At 33.4% G+C, this 26,515-nt stretch overlaps 1 protein-coding gene across 4 annotated transcripts in view; it reads right to left on the minus strand.

The window, feature by feature from the left end:
• The window catches only part of LOC128867410 (afadin), a 115,881-nt gene extending 90,287 nt beyond the window's left edge, over nucleotides 1–25,594 (minus strand). For 2 of the 4 annotated variants that reach the window (XM_054108622.1, XM_054108597.1), the window contains exon 1: nucleotides 24,971–25,594. The gene's annotated coding sequence lies outside the window, so the exon portion shown is untranslated. Of the gene's footprint in view, nucleotides 1–24,930 lie in introns of all 4 variants that reach the window. The other 2 variants (XM_054108607.1, XM_054108615.1) reach the window with 2 other exon arrangements.
• Nucleotides 25,595–26,515: the final 921 nt, after the last annotated feature.

Below are 26,515 nucleotides of genomic sequence, written 5' to 3' on the forward strand. Positions count from 1 at the left end.
ACGTAACCGGAAAGACCTGGATTTACATCCGGCCAAGGACTGCCACTTCAGCAGCATTCCCCATATATGTATGGGAAATGTTTAAGCTACTACAACAACAATAACAACATCCAACAACGCATTTCTGGCCCCATAAATATCCCGACAGGCGTTCGATAGGGTTGTGTGTTGTCACCACTCTCTTTTTTAAGGCCGGCGGGCCAATTAGATGTCCTAAATTCAGTAGTTTTCGCGAAGCGTTGTAGGATGAGAAAAAAAACAATTAGCCAAATGAAGTTTTGGGGATAGTTTAATATATATTTGAACTAAAAAAAAAAATTTGTACAATCTCCAACAATATATTGTAAGCCGAGTTATCAATAGATTCCCAGAGCGCCTGTATCCAACTTCTGTACGAGTTACAACTTGCAATTTTCATCTGAAAACAAAAAAAAAAAAAGATTATTAATTTTGATGTAATTATCTTCGATGTGAACTAAGAAACACGTAAAATTCGAATTTTTGGGGAAGGTAGAAAAAAAAGTGGGTTTTCAAGGAAAAAAAAAACTCTTCAACTGGGTAAAAAAGTCGCTTAAAAAAGTTTTTGGATGTTTTCTAGTTCACATAGAAGATAATTACATCAAAATTAATAATCTTTTTTTTTTTGTTTTCAGATGAAAATTGCAAGTTGTATCTTGTACAGAAGTTGGAACACTGAATGGACGTCTCGAAGATCTCGATTACGCCGATGATTTAATCCTAATGACACACACCTTCACTGATATGTCGAAAAAATTAACGTTAGTAAAAGAGAGAGCAGCAAAACAAATATGGGCAAAACCAAGGCCCACGGTAGGCCCAGAAAACGTACTATTTCTACAGATTGAGTCCAGAGGGAGATGCTCTTGCCACGGAAATACACAAAAGAAGGTGGGGGTGGCCTGGTCACATTTTAAGAAGAGGCCGATCGACATCACCCGTAAATCAATCGATTGGAACACGCAAAGAAGCCGACGCAGTGACAGGCCATAACTATGCTGTGATCACTTTCATTGAAATGCGTTCATTTACCTATTTTGCTTAAAGGGTTCGCACTGATTTTTTTGCATTTTAGTAGCAGCACTGATTTTTTGTGAGAAATATATAGTACTTAAGAACGACCAGAATTTTGTGAATTTTTTTCTGTTCTATATTGTAACTGGTAGGTTAAGTTTCGCAGCCGCATCAAAGGAGAAAGACCACTAGCCAGATTGATAGGATGATCGTTAGATTGTCAAAACAAGATCCCAGGAAAAGTGCTGCTGACATCCGTCGATAAATTTTTGTTCACCTGGAAAAGCCAATAACAAAAAGAACAGTTGCGCTTCGATTGGCAGAAGCAGACTTCACATGCGACTTGCACAGAAGAAGCCATTGGGAACAGAATCGCAACGACAACTCCGAAATGAGTTTGCTCGAGTGCAAATATCCTAGACTCAAAATCAGTCGGGTTAAATTTTAGTCAGCGATGAAATGAAAGTGAATAGAGTTGATCCAGATGGTACGAAAACCGTATGGCGGCCAAAAGGTGCGGCGGCGACCCCAAGTTCGTCTCAACAATCATAAAGCACAGGGGAGGCTCAATAATGGTGTGGGGCTGCTTTTCCTGGAACGATGTCGGGCCAACTCAACGTATTGAACTTAATATGGATACGGTCAAATGCGTTCAGATACTTCAAAATGTAATGCTACCTCATGCGGAAGAGAATTTACAACCGATTTGGAAATTTCAACAATACAATGATCCGAAGCACACTTCTCGTGTGACAAAAGAGTTTTTTGAAGACAATTCCATCACTGTTCTTGTATGGGTATCTTCAAGTGCCTATTTAAATCCGATAGAAAATCTTTGGAACGACGTAAAAAATACACTCAGTACGCAGAAAATCATGAATTTGTGATCAGTTATTTGGAAAGGTCAAGCCCGCATGGGAGTCCATTCCTGTTGAGCTTTGTAGAGGTTTAATAATTACAATGCAAAGGCGCTGTGCAGCTGTAAGAGCGCAAAAATAATTTTCAACAAAATATTAATGGATACTTGGCCTTTTCGCCTGCATTTTTTATAATTTGACTATTAGTTGGCTTCGTTTTTATGTATTTTTCTCGAAGGATTTTCGAATTGTATTAACTTTTTTACATGAAGTAAAAAACTATATGTTTTTCTTAGATGAAAAGACTGATACAGATTGAAAAGAATTTTAAATTTATAAAATAAAATCAGATTTGCAAAACATTTAAGTGATTTTATTGAAAAAAAAAAACGCAAATAGAGAGCACTGGGTATCGTTCTTAAGTATTTTCCAACGGCTGTAGGTGTATGTGTGCACACAATAATAACATCTGAACACTATTTCAGGTGGTGCTTCTTGGCAAATTGATTTTCAAAAACTGTGCACTTGTTTCCCTTTCATGGGACAGCCCACTGTTCGACCGCTCTGACTCACTTAACAATAACTGCACCACCATTAACAAGACACCCGATTGGCTCGCCAGAAAATTACCAATTTGTCGTAGTCCATCTGTCTGAAATTCCTGTATATTTTATTCCCATACAAAATACTTTACTCCCATACAGCTGTGCACTATCAATTACTTTTGTGTGTACCACTATGTAAATCCTTCTCTTACGCCACCCTGTCCATCTACACAGCAATGTTACAATTTTATGTGACAACGCTTTAAGATTGCTAAAGTGCCTTACTTACCGGTACAAATGTAAAACTCATTTTTATCATAACTCATTTTGTGAAAGTAGGAACTAAAAAAAAAAAGAAGAAGAAAAAAACCACCGGTGCTGGAGTGCAGAGTCACATGCGTGTTCCACTTGAGCGCCTACCATCTGAAGTGCGTGCCTGTACTTGTTTACATGCTGTCTGTTTGTCATCCATTGTCTACATATTTTCTGTCGCTCATTCAGAAGTTCATAACGCAAGTAAAACCAACTAAAAAATACGCGCAACATAAAGTATTTTCAAATTTCAACTACCTGTTCAATGCACGGAAAATAAAGCTGCCGCCGCCAGCACTAATAAATACAGGAATGCACTTATCTTATCCTCACCACCATGAAACGAATAGTTTACAAAATGACATACCAAATTTATTTTCATACAAAATAGATATTTTTGTACCATTGTACATTAAACAATCAACCCTCCACCAGTCGCTCATTCGACTTGTGAGACGAACAGTTCATTAGATCCTTTTGCTTATATGTGTGTATGTGTTTGGTTATCAGTGTCAGACGCGATTTTCTTTCCCTACTCTGTATTCTCTACCTACATTCCAGACATTTTTGCAAATAATTGTCGACTTGGATGTGATTTTTTATTCGTGTACTCGTATTTGGCGTGGCAACAAGATGCCTCCGCCATTCACAACCGCGCTGTGCCATTCTTATGTGTGCTCTTTTAAAGTTTTGCTGTATATCGTTGCGCATGCTTACTGCAAAAAGTCGTTCATTTAGCCGGCGTTGTAGAGATGGGAATCCCTTGGCTGGCAGACAGTTGCTAAGCAGAGGCTTCTTCGACGTTCGTAAGTAACGGAATGTTTTTTTATTCACCGAGTTTTAATGCTTGACGACGCGGCTTGTCTTGTCTTATTATTCCGCTTTGCGAGTGCAAATGGTTTCACGAGAGTGAAGTAAGTTGAAATCAACTGCAGATCTAAGATTTATGAAGCTGGCACAGATGTTCTTTACGCTTTTGGAAAGCTAGACGTTGTAGTGTCATAGTTAGTAGCTGTCTGAAAGAGGCCAGAGGGCTTAAACTCTGAAAGCAGAGGGCTTAAACTCTGCTTAATCAGGAAAATTATAGTAAAATGTACATTCCTAGTCTGAGGTGAAGTCTTAAAATTCGGCTCAGTTCTACAAGTGGCATTCCAAACTATTTGAGGAGCATTTCCACAACTTCGGATTTTAATAGAGGCTGATTTTTTATAAGAACGTACAATTGTTGCCGTATACCGATGATATTGACATCATCAGACTTAATAACCGCGCTGTTAGCTCTGCCTTTTCCAAACGAAGTACCTCCTGTCATCAAACAAACAGTCGGCGCACTCGCGTATTCTCACCCACGTCACTGTTGATAGATATGATTTCGAGGTTGTAAAAAACTGCGTTTATTTAGGAACCAGCATTAGCACCGATAATAATGTCAGCCTTGAAATCCAACGTAGAAACTCTCTAGCCAAGAAGTGATACTTTTGACTAAGTAGGCAATTGAGTAGTAAAGTCCGCTATCGACGCACAAAACTCACGCTTCACCATTCCTATCCTATTGTATGGCACAATATCCGATGAGGCGTTCCTTGGAGTGTTTGAGAGAAAGATTCTGTGGAAGATTTTTTGATCTTTGCACGTTGGTGACGGCGAATGTCGCAGACGATGGAACAATGAACCGTATGAGCTTTACGACGACATAGACATGACACAGCGATTAAAGATCCAGCGGCTACGTTGACTGGGTCATGACGTTCGAATGGATACAAACGCTCCGACTCTGAAAGTATGCGAGGCGGCAGAAGACCTCATCTGTGTTGGAAAGATCAGGTGGAGAAGGACTTGCCTTCACTTTGTGTTTCCAATTGGCGCTGGTTAGCACAAGAATGAAACGACTGGCGCGCTTTGGTAAACTCGGCCAAAATCGCGTAAGCGGTTATCGCGCCAATCAAGAAGAAGAATAGAAGCTGATCGTGGTAGTGAAGTCAAAACGAAGTATATTTAAAACAACAATTCTTATGATGAGGTTCAGCGCGCCAGACAGGGCAAGTTTACTAGGACGGCAGCCCTTGGCCGGGAAAAAATCGAGTCATTCCGGTTCCGGTTCCGGAATGCAGTTTTTAGATTTATTTTAAGTTAAGTTTCAAGTATTTACTACCCGCAGAGCGCTTCAAAAAGAAGTTTCTCTTTGAACCAAGGGCTCTTTTGACTCTTACGGCTCATTGCCAGACTCGAAATTTGGACTACCCGACATTATCGCTGACGGTTTCGCGGGCCGATATAGATTGTGTTGCGTTTGAAGAATATTGGAAATTATTTTAAAATTAAGCGAGTCTTCATTAAGATTATAGAGTTTTTGGTCGTAAATAAGCACCCATCATCCATGCCTGTTGGAATCCAAATTTTCATGAGACAGAGACTGATTCAGAGATGAGACTTCCAAGTGGACCATACTCACGACCCCCTACTCATCGGGCGGGGCATACCGTCTTGCATATGACTGAAAATCTGAATGAGTCTACAATTCAATACAAGAACAAATAAACACTTCACACATTCCCTGTAAAAGAATTTCGCGCACAAATATTTTCCATAACTGGCTAGCAAAGGACTAACTGACTGAAAGACAGTTGCAGTATATAAACAGACGAGCAATGGAGCGCACAACGGTCAATATAAAGATTTCCATCACCTGAAATCATCTTTTTTTATTTAGTTAAGAATGGTTCGAAAACCATATTGGATGATTAATTTTGCAACACCTTGTAACAATCACTTTTTTGACAGGACGTTTTTCTAATTAGGTTTTGTTGTTCGGCAGCTGTAACCGAATGGGATGGTGCGGGACTACCGTTCGAGAGTGCGTAGGTTCGAATCTCCGTGCATGAAACAACAAAATGATAGGAAAAGGTTTTTCTAACAGCGGTCGCCCCTCGGCAGACAAACGTAAACCTCCGAGCGTATTTCTGCCATGAAAAAGCTCCTCATAAAAATATCTGCCGTTCGGAGTCGGCTTGAAACTGTACGCCCCTCCATTTGTGGAACAACATCAAGACGCACGCCACAAATACAAGGAGGAACTCGGTCAAACATCTAGCAGAAATGTTCGCGCCAATTATTTATTTATTTTATTTGTTAAAAACCAAAATTATGCTGTCTGAGAATCGCAAACCCCATATGTGAGCGCATCAGACCATGGCAGTAAGTAGCTTTTTATGGACAGGGATAACATTTGTAACGAGTTTAAACGAGGTAAAGCGTTTTTAGACGTAGGGATGAACGAAAAACAAAATTTGGTTACATGGCCGGAAGACAGTTAGTATCATTGCTTTTACCAAAATGAAGCAACTTTAGGTTTTTGTTACTCCAGACGGATGTAGCCTTTTTCAAGCCCACGCAACTTAGCAAAATGTGTACCAAGTTTCGTACCAAAATATCGCAATTTTCACCCGCTTCACTGTGTGCGAAGACCGACGTACAGATTTTTACGCCAAGTACTGATGAGTTGGAGTTTTTATTTCAATTAATGAGAAAACAGAGATATAATCTTGAGGATGCTTACCGCCTCTGTACTTTTTCTCATTTAATATGAAAGTATTAATTTGCACATTCGGAGGTTTGAAAAAATCAGACCTGCATATTTTTTCAAAGTAGTCTTTCGGTAAAGTAAAAGTCAATATTTTGTTCCACACTTTCTCGCCCAATAATTTCCACACTAATCCAGCTTAGAATCCTGAATAACTCTCATATAACTTGCTTGGGTGTTTTTGATTCTTGACTGGCAAATGCATTAATATTATTTTATCGCCATGATGCTACCTATCACAGTCGAGAATAGTTCTGACTGAGTTTATGAGGCATAGAGTTGGTTTTGCGAAATCATAGAAATGGTGATATCGCCGCAACTCAAAGTGATACTCTATAAAAAACCAAAAAAAACTTCAATCGATATCCGCCGTATCTATGATAAAAATTGAGGAATTACGATTCCAAAAATTATTATATTTATCGCATTCAAAATACAAAAATAGCTTTTAGAACTTTTCACGCCAAACGATCAAAGAAATGTTTACCACCAGCAAAAATGGAATACCCAGCAACGTTGCCCCATTCCCCATTGTAAGACGGTATTGCTCTACCTCCAACTCTGCCTCTGTCTCGCAGCTTCTTTCTGAGTCAATTGAACGTTTGATTATTTGCAAACACGTTTCTCGTTTTCTCGGATTTCTTTCTATTGAAGCGGCTATTGCTGTGTCTGTTGTTGTCGCGGCTGTAGCTATGTTTTGAAACATTTTTAGCGCAAAACTTGTTTAGCTTGATTGACCGTGATTTCGTCGGCACTGCCGTTGTATACATATCTACATAAGTGTTCATATGTATTTATAAGTGTAATCCATAAAACATTGCTGTACTCGTAGAAGTATATTTTGGTTTTGATAGTTTTGCAAATCGATCCCTGCAGAGAAATCCTGAATTGGAGAAATAAACTTTCTAGTTCTCAACTAATTATTTTTCAGTAATGTGCACTAGTTTAAGAAAAAGAAGATTTTCACTACAAGGGAACGGAGCTAAATGGGGTTATATTGCATAAAATATGGTATTACTCTTTTTTTCTTGTAATTTACAAGAGTACAGTCTCAGCTATTAATGAAAATATAAGAAAAAATGTGTGATTGAGTAGTGGTTTTCAAAAATAAGAAAAATTATTTTCCAAAAAGTTTTCAACAAATAAATAAAAGAAGTTTCAACAGTAAAAAAGTAAACAAAAATACTCGAACAAAAATAAATATAAATAAAAAAATTGCAACATAAACATAAACAAATTTCAATAAAATAAATGTATTAAAAAAATTCAACAAAAAACAATATTAAAAAATAAATATATAAAAAAACATATTAAAAAATAAATTTAAAAAAATTTAGCAAATCAAACATTTCTTTTAAATGTATATTTCATCCAATGAAATGAAAAAAAAAAAAAATTATAAAAATGTTAAAAGGAACCGAAGATATTTCACTTTAAGAAACCCTACCTCAAATTTTGAATATTGAATAAATCTCGAAATTATTATATTAAAAAAGGTAAAAAAAAACATAAATAAATTTCAATAAAAATATAGGTATATATTAAAAATAAATTCAACGGAAAAAAAATTTTTTTTTTAAATTAAAAAAAAAATTTTAAAACAAAATTTAAAAAAATAATAATAAGTATTGAAAAAAAGAAACATAAACAAAAAAATACTTCTACAAAAAACATAAGCAAATTTTACCAAACAAAAAATTTTCAAAAATTATATTTTATTCTTAAAACTGCAAAAAAAATTATGAAAATGTTAAAAGGAACCGAAGATATGTTACTTTAAGAAACTCTTTACCAAATTTTTAATATTGAAAAAATCTTGAAAGTAGTACATTAAAAAACACGATCAAAAAAAAATATATAAAAAATAAAAATAAAAATTTCTTAACAAAAAAAAAATTAAAAAATAATAAAAAAATTTTTAAATAACAAAAACAAAATTTTCTAAAAACTAATAATAAAAAAAATTTCTAAAAAATAAATAAATATAAAAATATTGAAAAAAATAAACAAAACAAAAAAATTCTAAAAGTATTTTTTATCCTATAAAATGAAAAAAAAAAAATTATAAAAATGTTAAAAGGAGCCGAAGATACATATTTCACTTTAGGAAGTCCTATACCAAAAAGTTGAATATTGAATAAATCTCGAAATTATTATATTAAAAAAAATTTTTCGTTTAAATTTTTTAAACAGATTTCAAAACAAAAAGCCAAAAATTAGTAAACAAATTTCAACAAAAAAAGCATAAATGAAAAAAAATTAAAAAAAAAATTGCAAAAAAAAAGTTTGTTCAAAAGTGTTTTATGCTTAAAAAAGAAAAAAAAAATTTAAAAGGTAAAAGGACCCAAAGATATTTCACTTCAGGAAACTCTATAACACATTTGTAATATTTAATAAATGTTGAAATTATTGCAATAAAAAAAAACTAACAAAAACATAAATAAATTTTACCAAAAATATCTCAAAAGATAAAAAAAAATTCTAAAAGTATTTTTTACAAAATGGAAAAAAATAAAATTATAAAAATGTTGAAAGGAACCGAAGATATTTCACTTTAAGAAGCCCTATACCAAAATTTTGAATATTGAATAAATCTCAAAAAAACAAAGCATTTTTTAATAAAAAACAAATTTTTTTAAATTAACAAAAAAAAAAAAAATTAAAGCATTTCAACAAACAATTAAAGAAAATATTTTTTAAGTACAATTTATCCTAAATAATTACAAGAAAAAAATTATGAACGTTTTTAAAAAGAACCTAAGATGTATCACTTTAAGTAACTCTACACCAAAATTTTCAACATTGAATAAATAAATGATAAAAATTGATAAAATAAATTACATTACTTTTTTTTTTTAATTTTTCCAGTATTCATTTTACTTGTTATTATACCCAAGCCTGCAAATAAATCAAAGCTCGAGAAATGTGCGACAACATCCAAAATCATTAGATGCCTTAACACGGAAACGCTCAGCTGCTGTTGTTGTAGCAGGATAAACAATCCCTATACATATACTGGGTTACGTAGAACCAACTGTCGTGGGAACGAAAACGAAAAGTTCAGCTCTTCTTTTTTGGTTTTCCGCTCATCGTTGCACTAACATCTACTACGCAATGTGCTGGCAATCAGGAAACTTTACGCTAAAAAATATGAATATACTTTTATTTAGTTTTGGGTCTAATGCCGCTGGCGCCCCCATGCCTAGTGCTACAGAACTCGTAGAATATTTTCCGGATTTTTCTATGAATGTCTGCTATGACTAAGACTTTTGGGAAACGATCATAGAATCGCAGTGAATGTTTACAGTGCTGGAATTGTAATCCCGCTCCTGTTCAGATAAAACTTTAAACAAATAATTGACATCTAGTCACTACCATGCGATTCATGTACCCCATGATAAATTGATAACATCGACAAAATGCAATTCAAGTTCTATTTTAATAGGAAAACTCCCTATTGGTGGTTTATAGTGGTTCTTGTTGTTGTAGCAGCATAAAAATTGCTGAAGTGTCAGTCCTTGGCCGCATATGACTGTCGTGGGAACGGGTCGTTTTTAGTATTTTCCGTTCATGATCAGCTGATCTGGTAGCACTCAGTGTAAGTAATGTCGTACAAATAACCCAGTGGGGCATATTTATCCAATACTTGAAGGAAACTCTTTTGAAGGAAACAAGATAAAAAAAAAGTTGTTTCGCTTTAAAATTTATTAAAAACATTTTGAAGAAATAAATACTTTACGTATTCCTCGTTTTGTATAAAAGTTATGGGGGGGGGGGGGTAACGTTAATTCATGGAAAAAAAGGCATATTTTTATGATTTTTTTTTTGATGACACAGTTAAAATTTATTCGTCAAATCTTTTACTACATAAAACTATAGCATTTGAAGTATATTTTGTGAAATTTTCATCCAAAAATATTTAAAAATACGGCAATGGCAGAAATTATTCGGACGCATCTCAAAAAAAAAGTAGTTTTGCGGTGCCCCTCATAACTCGGTGTTAAATCATCTGAAATCAAAAAACCAAAGTTATTTCGTTAGATAATCGTTTTCTCCGGGTAACGCCGAGAGGGGTTTTTGAAATTAAAATTTTTCGATTTTTGGGAACACGTTAAAGTCAAAAACACGATTTTCGTGTAAAAAATCGGTGAATTAGTTACCGTAAAAACAAAAGTTTCAACAAATTCGAAAAAAACTCTTCGGCGTTACCTTGTAAAACATCTACAGAAAAAGTGTTCAAAATTTCAAAAGGATCGGTGCAGTAGTTTCAAAGTTATGAGGGGCACCGACTTTGAAAACGTAAGTTGTGGGAAAAACGCTTCAAAGTACAAATGGCGCGCGGTTGAGCCAGGTAGGTAGCAACACTTACATGGCTGTATCTTTGTAAGTTTTGCTCCGATTCATCTAAAATTTTCACAGAATATTCTTGAAAGGTTCTTCATTTAAAAAACCAAATAAAAAAAAAAAATGCAAAAAAAAATTTAAAAACGTTACCCCAAAACGTTGGCCTATGGGTATGAGACCAATGTGGCATCATATGGCCTATTCAAAAATTCAAATATTCTATTGTATTATGTAAAAAAAAATCGTGGCCGGACGAAGCCCATTTTTTTTGTTGTATGGTGGCACTCAACGTGTTAAGCGACTCGGAATATGGTAGTTAATTAGTACCAGGCATCAGCCTTGAAATATTCATAGAACTACACACTTTTGATCAAACAACGAAAAACCAAGTTGATTACGCTGTGGTAGATGAAAGGTGCGAACATCAACTCACAATATGAGTATATCTCTGCTCGATAAAGGATATGCGTCAAGCTGCCCAAAGAAAATTTGACACTGAGAGACTGCAATCAGGATAGATAACCGAGAAATTTTTTCACTCGACTTAAACAGTCAAATAACTATCAATCGTATATAAATAAGCAACTCCCAATCCATACAAATCGAACCACTCTATCAAAGAGGTTTACGGATACCGCCGCCCATGTTAGAATAGTTGATACCATGAAGACTGCGATGTCGTGAATGCATAGAAATACGCAGCATACGCAGCGACCATTGAGCTATACGGCGATAAGCTGGGACAAGAAGCATGTCATTTCGAGAAGAAGAAAAGAGAGGTAAACAGGTGTCAGTATAAAAAGCTTGAGATGTGAAAGCAGAAATGCCGCCAGAAAATTCTATCAAAAATAAGGTAGCAAACAAATGGTTTCAATACCGGGTCTGGTTCCCAAAAACGAGTAACTGAAACTCAGAGGAGGAAATACTTCTCTACGCTAGTAACACCTGTATCTTGTGTAACGAAGAAGAACAAGCCTTATAAGGACTATGTTTACTATACCGAGGCGAAAACATTACAGCTGGAAGCGTCAGCATACCGACCGAGCTGTTCAAAACCAGTGGCAGAGATCTAGTGGGCGCATGTATATTATGTACGCTTTTCTAATGGGCCCTCGTTTGCTCATTTATATGACCTAGTCATTTTAATCGATGCGCTTTGATGAAGCATATAACATTTTCGCCAATTACAAGCTGGTCTAGCTCGTCGTTCCCCCTTATACACCACTCGCCGTGATCTTTGATTACTCCGAAAAAGTTTCTGAGTATTTTTCGTTCGAAGGTTTACAGTTTTGCTTTATCTGCATCAATTAGCGTCCAAGATTCAGCTCCATACCATAAGACCGGTCTGATAATGGTTTTGTGCAGAATCCCTTTGCATTGTCTGTTTAGTAGTTTTGATTTTATTTCCGTAAATTGGTAAGGGGAAGATGACAATCGGCAGATCTACACAAAGGCCACAGCTTGAAATTCTCTTAACGAGTACTAGTTCGGAACCAGCACATTTCCCTACCGGGTATTAACCTTCCTTTAGATATTAACTGAATTATGTATCGCTCTGAGTTTATCTGCAGCTACTGCTTATGCGCGAAATAGCAACAAAAACAACGACAATTCTCATGACGTAGCAGTAATTGTTGAATGATGGCAGTCAGCCAGAAAGCACTTTGGTTTTGTTGTAGCGTTCAAAAGACAATTGAATTAAACTCGACAATGTGAATAACTCGTAACCGGCCAAGTGGGGCACAGGGTAAAAAATAGAAGTAAATTAAAAAAATGTGTAGTACGCGCGAATGTATTTGTGTAAGTCATTCTTTTCGTTCTTTTGTGGTGTTCGCATTTTTCATTGATGACGAATATCTCCTCTATTTCATTTCTCATTTATCATCGCCAGCGCGAAATATTTCTTTGGTGCTCTTGTAAAACGACTCAATATTTATTACACTCTGATTACACAACAACGAGGAAAATGTAGAGCAGATCGTGGACGTTCGAGCTATTTCGAGTGGGCTAATATTTTCAATGACTTGACAAAAAAAAAACGCTTCCGTTTCCTATAAGTTTTGTGTAAACATACACAGAATAGAGAAAAGGCCAGCAGTATTAGACTGATTCTTCTTTTCGCATTTATGGAACACGATTTCATACAAGTGGCTGCCTCAGCTGTTAATCCAGTTTCCACGACTTTGGTGTCGGTTTCTGGCTCTATCTCAGGAATGAATTGTTTCATATGCGTCTTAAGGGCCTCAATCGTTAATTGATTGTTCGCTTAACATCAGTCCCTCACACCCCCACAAAATAAGTCTATCAGCGACAAATCGCACCTCCATAAAGCAATTACTGAACTTGGCGAGCGCAAAAGATCAATTGTGGCATGGGTTGTGCGTGTGGCATGGACAGTGCGGGCAGCACTAAATAAGCTTCATCACTTGGCATGCGTGTGCATCACGGGGGCGATGGGGACCTGCCCTACAGCTGCGTTGGAGGCGATGATCGAGCTTATAGCGCTTCATTTAGTTATTCCGCAATCAGCCAAGCGCACCCTGTTGAATATTACCATAGAACGCTTTGGTAGAGGAAAAGTAATGTCATCTAAAAACTTGGAATTGCCGAAGGTGTAGTTCCCATTTACCCAGTTATCCTGGCATGATATCAGCAAAAGAAGTTCAGCATTGAACTGGACGGCAAGGTAAAGTGGAGTACACCTGCATTTGAAGGGAAACTCCAGGAGTATGCCCTGCACTGGTACACAGATGGTTCGAAGACATCGGAAGGCATAGGCGTGGGAATATATGGCACCAGAACCAATCGTTCTGTGCCGATGGATAGTTTTTTATGCCATCTGTCTGTGTGCAGATATAAACTTAGACAGGAATTTCGCATCCGACTAGTTTGAGTTTCAGGATACAGAGGTATAAATGAGAACGAAGTAGCGACGCATTGGCAAGAGGCTGCGACCTTGTCATTAAAAGGACCCGAGCCCTTTCTCGCTATGGGACAATACACTATCAAGGAGAAGGAGTGAAGAGCTAAGGCTAAGGGAGGTGAGATGGTTCCAAACTATGGGGGGGTTCAACCAAAAGCGGTTTAGTAAACTCATAGCCCGCGCCAAGCATAAATTGACAATGCTAACGGGCATTCTCACAGGCCACTCCAGACTCTGCAGTCATCTGCACATGAACGGGATGTTGTTCACTGATTGTCGCTTCTGCGATCAATCCCAGGAGACTCCAATGCACCTTCCGCTTGAAAGCAGCGCTATAGCGCGGAGTAGGTTAAGACATCTCTACCAATTTTAGCAAAAGAAAATAAAAAGGCACATACGCCTAATTCAACCCACCTCCATCTTGAGTTTAATAAGGGAACTGGGTCTGGATGAGGTACTGTGATGAGTAGGGATGCCCTCAAAGACCATGAGGTCGATGTGCCAAACCTCAAGTCAATCTATGTCCCTATGAGGTGTGCGGCCATCCTGCCAAAACCCAAAAACTGTCCACAAAATCGTTTGGATGTCGACCGAAATGGCGATTCCAGCAGCATTTTCAAAGAAAAATGGACTCAAGATGCCAACGCTCCAAAGTCCGCACAATTTGTCACTCTCTACTGATGTATTGCTTCTACGATGATCATGTGCGGAAGCTGTCAGCGTCGAATTGACATGAAAATTACCAACCCGGCATCAATCCATTAGAAATCAATCAGTTTCAAATCAATTCTATTATACCACCCAATTCCGTTGCATTTGGTCTTGAAAAAAATGTGGGACACAACATCGATAACGCCAATTCATTTGCCAAATAAATAACTTTTTCAATTTTTAGGTACGACACAACCACGTTTCCTCTTCTCTTAATATGAACACCTTAATTACCCCGTCAAACTTTGTTTATAGATCGTGTCATTCGGGGGATAAAAAGGCAAATAAGAAAAAAAAAATACATTGCTTTTGTTGTTTTCGCTCTAATATTACTACCTGTTCAATATGTCTGAATACCAACACCAAAAGCCGTCGAACATTTAGTAAACAATTACATAAATCCCCTTCAATCAACAATTTTTCAATTACTCTGAAATTATTTATTTACATAACTTTCTCAAAACACCTCAACCCTCCATATCTACAACTTTTCATTGATAGAACTAAAGGCGCTACTTTAAATCAATTAAACATCGGCAAATTCGCATTAAATAAACAAATTCAATTTCTATTCCTAGAAACCATCGATAGCTTATCAGTTCTTACCAATTAGCCATAACTGCTCTATCGTGCTAGGGTTGCCAAATAAACAAACACTCATTTGTTGTTTACACTTTTGAAAGTTATAAACAGGCAGCAGCAGGTACAACTTTCATTTTATACACGCATATATCTACTCGTACAGTTGAGAGCACGAAAATGGCAGTAACTGAGAAACTTTGGGAGTATACAAATTTTGTTGGTAGATCGAAATATAGATTTGAAAGATAATAATTATTGGCACAATTTTGGTATCACTGAAAAATTTTTAAGTGATAGTAGTTAAGAATTATTCAAAAGACTTGAATTATTATCCTACTCATGTTGGATGTTTCATTAGGAAAAGATACAATTTTTCTAAACTGCAGTCAACCTTCTATAACTCGAATCACCATAATCCAACGAAAATGTATGACTTATGGGACATAATACATCCACAGGGTGGTTCAGAGAAGACTAACGAGTGCAAAGGTGAGCTCCAGTGATATCACAATGGGACTATTTAGGCCTAAGTGTCTCGGATGACCGCCACTCAACGTAACCTAACCTAACCCATGGGGATTTCGAGTTGTGGAATATTATTTTAAGAAACTGCAAACATAAGTAAGAGTTAAAATGCATTGAAATAATCAGAAATTATTGACTAAAAAACATAATTTCCTTTTGGAGCTTCCATTGAGAAGAGATTCTAATTTGTTCAAAGCCTTATAGGGACCGTCAGTGGTAGTGTCATTCGTTGTAAATACAAACTGAATTTCACTGAACCCTCATCATCACTCTCTATTCCGCTCAAATCCGAATCTACTGATATGGTGCCTAATAATGTCGTCGTCTGTGGGGGAAAACTGATTAGCAAACGTTACACAAAGAAGAAACGTCAAAAAGAAAGAAAAAAAAAACATCCGCTTGGCAAATACAACAGTGCTTCCTCGAATACACTTAAAAAGCAAAAAAAAAAAAACAAAACAAGTATGATACATCATTTCGGATTTCCTCTCGACTCGAATGTGTCGAAACTCTTATTCGGCTTAGAGAAGTTAAAAGACTAAAATTGAATCTTTATTGCTCTTTAAAAACTAGTGGCACTCGATTTACTTCGATTTATAAAAAATTCGAATTTATAAGTTCGAGTTTGGGAAGTATGGCTGTACTGTAAATTAGTTTACTTAATTTTTGTCAAACATTATATTTTATAAGTACATAATTTATTATTATGGAGGTATCAGGGCCGTTGTGTATCCGTACATTTTTTTTTTAATTAAAGCTTAACAATTTTTTCTTTCCAACAAACCAAATAAGAGAAATCAAATATAAAAAAAAAAATATTAAAAAAAAAAATAAAATAAAAAACAATAATAAAAAAATAGGTAAATAAAAAATTAAATTAATTTAAATTAATCTTTCCAACAAACCAAATAAGAGAAATCAAATATAAAAAAAAAAATTAAAAAAAAAATTAAATTAAAAAAAAAAAAAAAAAATTAAACAAATCTTTCCAACAAACCAAATAAGAGAAATCAAATATAAAAAAAAAAAAAAAAAAATTAAATTAAAAAAAAAAAAACAAAAATTAAAAAAAAAAAAATTAAATAAAACAAAAATTAAAAAAAAAAAATTAAATAAAACAAATAAGTAAATAAAAAATTAAATAAAAAAAAACGAAAAAAAAAAATTTATTTAAAAATTTGAGCTTAACATTTTTTTCTTCCCAACAACTAAATAAAAGAAATAAAATATAAAGTAATAAATAAATAAAATAAATAAGTGAATAAAAAAAAAGTTAAAGAAAAACAGAAAAAAAAATTTTATTTAAAAATTTGAGCTTAACATTTTTTTCTTCCCAACAAACTAAATAAAAGAAATAAAATATAAAATAATAAATAAATAAAATAAATAAGCGAATAAAAAAAAAATTAAAAAAAAAACAGAAAAAAATTTGATTTAAAAATTAGAGCTTAACAATTTTTTCTTTCCAACAAGCCACATAAGAGAATCCAAATGCAAAACAAAAAATTTTAAAATTAGAACCTACAACTTTTTCTTTCCAACAAACTAAATAACAGAAATCAAATGTAAAAAAAGACAAGAAAATAATTAAATTAATTTAAAAAAAAAAATTAAGAAAGGCTCTGACTTACAGGTTGTGGAACATGCAAGGTAAAGTGCAAGATTTTTTTTCTTTAATTAAGAGTCACTGAGTCGACATGGGAGTTAATTAGTTAGAAAGTGAGATGATTTAATTTTTCTTCAAAAAAGGCACACAACCGGCGAAAATCAATCGGTACTGATATTGTCTGATATAAAATACCTCATAGATTTGGGCAATCTAATTTTCTTTACTTTGTTTCGTACATTAAAGTACTAAAAATTTTTTTCGGTATTATTTCCGTTCACTAAGCAGCTTTGAATGAAGCTGCTATAGTTCGCAACAGATGGTGCCAAATACAAATTTGCAATTAAGTTTTACAAGATATAGAAAATCTCTATTGAATGTTGTGCACGTACGATTTGTAGAATCATTATGAAAACAAAACCAGAGCTGAAATTTGATAAACTAACCAAGTATCGTGCATCGTATTGTGGCAACAATGAAATGGTTGTCTTAAGTTATAAAGTTTTTAACGGTTAAATAAATATTTAAAAGACTTGAAACCAACTGTTTTTTAACAGTGTGAAAATTCAAAACATGACTACGGTACCTTGTGAACCACATAAATCCCATTTTTAGTGAATACCCTATTGTGAATACTCCAATAGTCTCATTACTTCATAAAAATAAAAAAACCAAAAAAAAGCCTTTCCATAATCTTAAATCTCCCCACTCTATTTCACTCTGCTATTTCCGCTACTCACTACTGTACCTGAATAACTACTACGCGCCATGCACTCGAATTAGAGGGCATACCAAGAAGTTCTACAAAAACGAAGGAGTGAGAACAACAAACGTGATGATCAAATAACTTGAAGTGAAGGCGTACACGAGGCAGTGCTTTACATAGCCAGCAAATTCCTAATAATTCATTTAAGATATTTACTTTTTGATATGAAATGAAAACGAGTGAAATATATTACATATATGCATGCATGTATGTACACACATTCATATCTACATGCACACACACACACACCACTGGTAAATGCAACTGGGTATTGCAATAACAGTCGGTGCCTACAAAGGTGTAAGCGATTTACTAACGAGCGCTGACTGGGGAAACCTAATTTTTGTACATTTGATACATACATACACACACATATGCGTGCATACATACACGGAGTATATATGTAATTACCCATTAGAAAAGGAAGTTAGTGCACGAAATGAAAACGATTTTTCTAATAGCAGCCGACCCCGGGCGGGCAGTGACAAACCTCAAAGGGTACTTTTGCCATGAAAAAGTTGTGCATAAGAAATCATCTGTCGTTCAGAGGTGGATGAAAAAAATGTAGGTCTCTCCACTGAAGGATGAGCTCGGTCAAACACCCAACAAAGGAAGTATGTGCCACTTATAGGTACACCTGTGTTCACATTCATAGCAACGATACATATTTCAAAGTTGCTGTTTTTATTTATTTTTTATTTTATTTAATTTTATTTTATTTAATTTAATTTTTTACTATTTTTTATTTAATTTTTTCTACTTTTTATAATTTTTTTTAATTTCATTTTCTACAAGTTTTTTTTTATCAGATTTTATTTAATTTTTTGCTATTTTTTTATTTTTTAATTTAATTTTTGACTATTTTTTATTCAATTTTTTACTTAGTTTTTTACTATTCTTCACATAATTTTTACTATTTTTTATTTATTTTTTAACCATTTTATTATAATTTTTTTTTACAATTTTTTTAAATTTGATTTTGTAATATTTTTTATTTAAGTTTTTACTATTTATTATTATTTTTTATCTAATTTTGTACAATTTTTTTATTATTATTTTTAACTATTTTTTTATTATTATTTCTAATTCAATTTTTTTTCTAATTTTTAAATGAGTTTTTTTTTTTGCTTCTTATTTAAATGTTTACTATGTTTTTCTTAATTTTTTACTACTCTTTGTTACTTAAGTTTTTACCATTTTTTTATTATTTTTTATATTTAATTTATAACTATTTTTTATTATCATTTATAATTTAATTTTTTGCCATTATTAGTTTTTTTAATTATTTATTATTTATATTGTTTTTGCTGTGTTTTTATTTAGATTTTTACTATGTATTTAATTTTTATTTTATTCTATTATTTATTATTATTATTATTTGTTTAATTATTGTTTATTTAATTCTTTTTATTAGATTTTTTCGTTTTATTAAATCCTTTTGTCTAATTTTTTTAATATAAATATAATTCATAACTCAACAAAAACCTTATGACTCAAAGTTTCAAACACTACTCAAAATTAAAAAAAAAAATCATAAAAATGTCAAACGATTTGATCAGAATTTTTAGAAATACATATGTAGTTCAAGTATGCAGTTTTATAGCTCATAAAGTGCCCGCTTAAAGCGGCTCAAAATTCGCCTTAATTTTTTATAAATATTTAATTTTTTTGTTGCTGGAGGTACTATGCATTTTGTTGCTTCTAATGCATGATAGAATTTTTTTTATATGGAGAAAATGCAAAAGGCCGACAGCATTTGTATAAGAAAAATTTATTTTAATTTTTTTTATATTTCTGTTTAATATTCTGAAATAAATAAAATTTTTAATTACGAAAAAATTGTTATGTTGAATTCGTGCAGGTCGGTAATGAGCACAACTGATCGACTCACTTCGTGGGCATACAAGTTGTTCAGTTCTGAATTTCCTTAGTCATCGTTGTGTTGAAATTCAGTGATAAATACACCAGCAAAGTTCTTACCAACTATTACCTTTTGCTACTGGGTTCATATTACTGCATATACGAAAATGCGAAAAGCAAATAAAAGCATTTTAATGTTTCGTAATCTCAACTGTTGACTAACAAAACAAATCTACAAGCCAAATATTTATTTGCCTTACTTAGTGCACAGCATAATGATATCTACTGTGCTCTAGGCTTTCCAACGAGAGGCCTTTGGTATTTTGTTTTCAAATACAAGTTGATTGTGGTGGGTGTAGTAACTGCTTGAATAAATTCTGGATTTTGGTATTCAAATAGGCGATGGTTCGGTGCCAATCCACCTTATTATTGTCGGCATTCCCCACACGTGTCTTATGGTAAGACTGCTTGAAGGTTCTCTATAAACATCGTTTTCGAAGGCAGAGATGCTCAGAGTTTTGACTGAAGCGACAATAACAAATAAGATATATTTTAATATCTATATTAGTTGCCGCTATAAACTCAAAACTAAAACAGACACATTTAAAATTTAATAATAATAGTAATACATTTTTCGAAAAACATCACATTTTTTTATAAAATTTTCGAGTTTTTTTACGACAAAAAAATATTCAACAACTTAGATTAAACAGAAAAAAACATGAAAGAATCCCGATATAATCAATCCTTTGAAGTGTAAACTTTTATTTTTGGGATTTATAATACGATCAGGGTGGGGTAGGCAAATGCAGAGTTGGATAGTCGCCCGATGTTGCTCGAAGCCAGGCTTGTGCAGCAACCCATCACCAGGTTTACGTACTCATAAGATGTATATATTAGGGTTAGATAGTAAAGTATTTCGCTTGCGCTTTTGGATCCGATAGGATCAAAATGAATAAAATATTCTGATATTTCTATGCTATGGGTTGAGCAGCGCTCGAATCTTAATTTGAGCAATCAGAATTAGTTTTAAAAGATGATGCTGATAACTCGATCTGTCTCATGGATTGAGAAGTAAGTTGACCATGAATGGCGCATCTCTCAAACCACGCGCTAGTTTTGATTTTTTCCTGTTGTTGTTGTTGTTTTAACAGCATAGTTAGCCCTGTCAGTGTGGGTATATCATCGGTCGTCTTCGTCTAGCTCATCTAGGGGTAGGCCCAGGAAACATGCTGTTTCGACGGGTTGGGTCCAGAGGGAGAGGGGGGTTAGATGAGTCTGATTAAGGGGGCATGTGAAGAGGTGGTTAGTGTCGTGCGGGGTACCTTCACATGCCGGAGGTATATCACCCCATTGATTTTTTCCTCCTTGACTTCGCTTGTTTTCAGACAACTCCAAAGTAACGTTTATTGGTGGATAATCAACGGCCGTTTAAATTACGTTGTTGTTCCTTAAGAATTGCCTCAAAATTAGTGAGCTGTCCAACACTTTCGAGAACTCGAAGCAATTATACACATCCGTTACAAACCATTGTTGAAACTATAATGATTGTGATAGCCCGCCTGTGTTTTTAATATCCCATACAGGAGAAAAAACTATATTTTCAGATAAGTGAGTGACAAGATATTTCACCCGTTTCTTTAAGACAAAAGAAAGATTAAAAATTGTATTTTTTTGAAAAAGATATAAAACTCTACCAAGATACACTGAAAAGGTAGTAGTAGTAGGTCAGCTGATTTAATTTTTCTATTTATTTGTTCTCTAAATTGTCAATTTTTCTTAAATCACTCTAAATTGTCCAACTATGTTTATAAATTGTGACATTCGAGGGATTAAAAGGCAAAATAAAATACATTGTTCTTGCTGTTTTTGTCCTACTGCTACTATCTGTTCTAATGTGTCTTGAAAAATATTAAATTTTTTCAGTCTCACCCACCTGGTTATTGAATTTTGATGAAATATATGCCACTTTGTTCCGAAAAAACTCAAACATTCAGAGAAATAACTTAACCTCTTGCGCTGGAAATTAATTTCCAAAAGCCGCTGACTGTATCGTGTAAACCAATTTATAACGAGCGCTTGTTTGGAATAATTCCTATTCAAGCTATTTGCAGTGTGTTTAAAAAATGCATAAAGTCACAATATTTGAATGAATATAATAAATAAAACTATAAAAAATAATTTTTTTTTATAATTATTACTTTTTTTACTGTTTTACAATTTTTTTTTTATTTTTTACTACTTTTTTTCTTGATATTATTTTTTAAATAATTTTTTACTATTTTTTTTTATTAGAATTTTTTATTTAATTTTTTACAAGTTGTTTTTATTATTATAATTTTGTTATTTAATTTTTTCGAAATTTTTTATAAGAATTTTTTACTTTTTTTATTATTATTATTTTTTATTTAATTTTTTAATATTTTTTGTTTATTATTTTTTTTTTATTTAATTTTTTAATATTTTTTGTTTATTATTTTTTATTTTTTTATTTTTTTTTTTTTTTTATTAGATTTTTGACTACTTTTTTGTTATTTTTTATTTTTTTAATTTTATTTGATTTTTTACTATTTTTGATTATTATTTTCTACTATTTTTTTATTATTAGTTTTTATATAATTTTTTACTGTTTTCTTTTTTATACTATATTTTATTTAATTTTTTTACAATCTTTTTATAAGAATAAATTTAAAATTTTTTATTATAGTCAAAACTATTTTTTGTTTATTATTTTTTACATTTTTTTTTGTTAGATTTTTACCTACTTTTTACTTATTATTTTTTATTTAATTTCTTATAATTTTTTTTTATCTAATTTTTTACTATTTTTTTGTTTTTTATTTTACATTTAATTTTGTCCAATTTTTTTATTAGAATTTTTTACTACTTTTTTGTTACAATTTTTTATTTAATTTTTTACTATTTTTTTATTATTATTTTTTAGTTAATTTTTCTTATTATTATTATTTTTTATCTAATTTTTTTACTATGTTTTTATTAATATTTTTTATTTTACTATTCTATAGTTATTATTTTTTATTTTTACTATTTTTTTTTATTATTTTTTGTTTAATATTTATTTTATTTATTATTTATGCAGTGCAACAATACATTTCTTACATTCCCATACAGTTCCACTGCGTTTATTCTTAGTGTATGGGGAATTTTTCTTGGGAAATGTCCCCAGTGTTTTGCGTGCAAACGCAAGGACTCCTTCCGCGTGTTGGGTATTCAGGAATATTAACATTTTGTAGAATTTCTTCTGCAATGTCCAGCCGAAAGGTTGAAACTGAATATTTCTTAGAATTTGGAATTTGCTTAGCTTTTCGAAATAAACAACGTGTTTTTTACAGTTAATCTAGCAGGCATACATTGCATGTCATTGCCAGGCCAGATAACAAGACGACTTGCACTGCACGTCTTTCCAGCGCAAGAGGTTAAGTAAACAATTACCTTTTTATTACATATTAATAGAAAAACTGCATAAATTTGTTAGTTGACCCATATCTGCAAAGGATTTATCTTCATTATGCGAATGTTAAATTATATTCCTTTCGGATGTAATTTTTATTTTTTCACAAAAAAAAAAAAAAAAAAAAAAAATACAAATCTTGCTCTTTGGGAACCTTGAACTTGTTTTGTTCTTTATTTAGTTGCTATTTTAAATTAATAATTTTGGAACATTTATTATTATTTCTCCATATGTGAGGAAGCAAAAATAGGTAATTACATATCCAGCTCCAAACCGTCTTGATCAAGATTAGAAGCGACACCCCACACCCAAGTGTGCACGAAGTGGATAGAAACACAAACTATAGGGAACATATTAGAAGCGGAATGGAGTCCAATGACCGACAACTAACACGGCTTTGGAGAGTAGTGAGTGAATGCTTAGCGTAAAGACTACAACATGCAACAGGCAGTGGTAGCAAGATTCGAATTCGAAGTCAGCGATTTCGTGCGCAGCAGCAAATATAAACATCCGACCGAACCGTCGATTTAACCCAACACGGCAAGTGTGAGTCGCAACGTTAATGTTAGTGTGGCATGCTTACACACACACACAGATGCATATGTATAAAGAGCTTGGCCGGATTTACCGCCACAAATAACCAGCGAACAGTGAATAGCGCGCATTTGCTTCAGCTAGCCAGTGATAAAGCTAGGCAGCAGTGGTGTTCAGCGGGTGTACGAATATCTAAATACAAATTGAAGAAAGAAAGCAAAAACCAAAAACAGTAACGAGGCAGTAGACGATAAAGCAATAGCTAAACAAAGCAGAAAAAGCAATAAGCCAAAAAAACAAGCAACACAGCAAAAACGACAAACAGCAGAAATTCCGATCTTCCAGCCGAGAATGCCGTCATAATGAACAAACGGACAGAACCATAGCGTCGACGTCGGCCACAGACAGGGTTTATTGTGGTTTCACAACTTGAATACTCGTATGGACAGGTAGCGCTATGTGAAAATGTATACGCGGCTTAGTGTTGAGCCATGCGATGCTCAGAGAGTGGTTGTAGCAGAGATGCGTCTCAAATTTCTAAAGAAACAATAATACACTTTCCGGATTGATTAAAAATACGAAGGTTAACGAGAAATAAAAAATAATGAAAATAAAATCGTTTTGCCTGGAGACGAATGAATTGAAATTCTAAAAGCGCACCCTTGGCTGGAGTGTAAAGGCAAAACAAAAAGTAAATAAACGAAATGGAAACGAATATGCGGTGGCGGACCATTTTAACGACTTAAGTTTGAAATGAATATGGAAGTATTAACAAAGGAAAGTGAAGGAAATTTATTAAGGAGACATTGGCATGTACAAAGTTATTTTAAACCGGGCATTCCAATTGGATTAATAAAAATGATGTAACAAAAGTTGATGCTGGTCGATGGAAATAAATTACTAGAGAAAAGGTGAAAGGAAAAGAAAAAAAATAGTTTCTCGGTTAAAACTTGATGAGGTTGACCCTGGCATAAGTAAATGACAGGTCGTATACTCGCATATTTTCAATTTTAAAAATACTAAACCCACACATTGGGGGCTGCAATTTATTTGCGACGGCTAGCTGAATTGTTGTTATAAAAAATACAAATTAGCTAAATTAGTAAAACAAATTACATATATTGTATAATAAATATATGCATTACGTACACACCTATGTATATATGTAATTACATCAGCCTCATTTGCTGATTTAAAATGCAAACGCAGTTACATACATACGTACATATATATAATTGAAATCGTCTAACGATAATTACGCTGTAAATAGTGTTCAAGTACCTATTATAATATTCATGAATATTGCGGATTTTTTAATTACCGTTTTCCAAAATGAGACTTGCATTCAGATCGCTTAAATAATCCTTAAGGTAACTTAATCCTTCACTTGTTTGGCGGCTATTAGTTTTGCTTTTCACTGTAATTACAACTTTTTAGTAACTCAATTCCAACAATTGGCACACATAAACAGAATTATTTGTTATTCAATGCTCATTGCAACTGAAATTCTGTTTTGCAAATTTTATATCCAAATTTGTTATTTTTCTTTGCGTCGTTTTTCACATGCAGAATTTCGTCGTTTCTTTTGGAATTCCAGGTTTGAACGCGTCAAACAACAGACAAAAATATCACTGCTTCTCTTTCGCACTTGTACAGCAGTCCTTGGCGTCGGCGCAGCTTAGACTACTAAGCAGCGCAGCAAGCGATTTTTACCTTTTGAAACAAACAGCGGTGCCGCGTTGACGCCATTAACACAATTCAAATTCTTTTAACCACACTTGAAAATTAGTCACACAACACGCGAATACAATATTTTATTTTCATTTATAAACACTTGTACTAGTTTTGGTAAATTTTTGTAAATCTTTGAAATTTCTCACAAACAAACCGAAACTTTAAAACACACAACAGAACGATTCGGATGAAAACTCACAACTGAATTCCAAGTAATCCAGTGGAATTCGGCTTGTCTGCCAACAACAAGGCAAATCAAAAACTGTCAATCCAGAATGACAGTGGAATGAGAAAATAAGAGATCGTGTTTTAGGTAGCGCTTGTATTTCAGTGGCTCTCAAACGGTGAATGCTAGGTATAGAAGGAGCAGTACTCCGCTAAATTGCAACACGAGATTGCATGCTAGCCAGTTGCTATTGTTTGTTGACCACAACTGCTCGTTTATATTTTAATTTAACGAAATCTTAGCAGTTGCTCAGTAACCGGCTGATGAAAAATGACATAATCAATTAATTTGTAGTGTAAATGGAGAAATTGGCAATAGAAAAAAGTTGGAGGGGCGTTCTAATTGTTGCGTATGGGCTATGCTATTAATAATCCGAAAGGATAAAGTGAATTTGTTTAACCAATCGAAAGTAATTAAATAAAATTACCTCTATTACCAAGGCTTGATTCGCTGTCAGGTGACTACTTGGCAAAAAATTCATAACAATTCCTTGTGAATACACGAACACTGCAAATCAACGGAGCTTTGTTTTCAACTATTGTATGTGTCGCCTAGACAGACGGTGGCGTTAATCGGGACTACCGATAACTGATTAAAATTGTCGTGTTATAGACAGTTCTTACGCACATTAGTGAACAGCTGATTGGTTTATTGGATAGTTTTGTTTGTAAATCGTGGGTCGCAGGTAACAAATGTGGGCATTAGCTGCCCGGATAGTGAAAAATAATTATTTATTAGAAAAAAACTTAGATTGAAATTTTTCAAACTGCTCCGAAACATCAAAGTAATGAAGGTAATTTTGAACCTGTTAGTGTAAACTAGCATTCCTCCAGTCTGTTTTGTAATTCCTTTTAAAAATTTCATTATTTTTCATTCACAATAGGTATTAACTGCCATTTTTCGGCA

This window comes from Anastrepha ludens, chromosome 2, assembly GCF_028408465.1.
Source record: "Anastrepha ludens isolate Willacy chromosome 2, idAnaLude1.1, whole genome shotgun sequence".
Taxonomy (NCBI): Eukaryota; Metazoa; Arthropoda; class Insecta; order Diptera; family Tephritidae; genus Anastrepha; species Anastrepha ludens.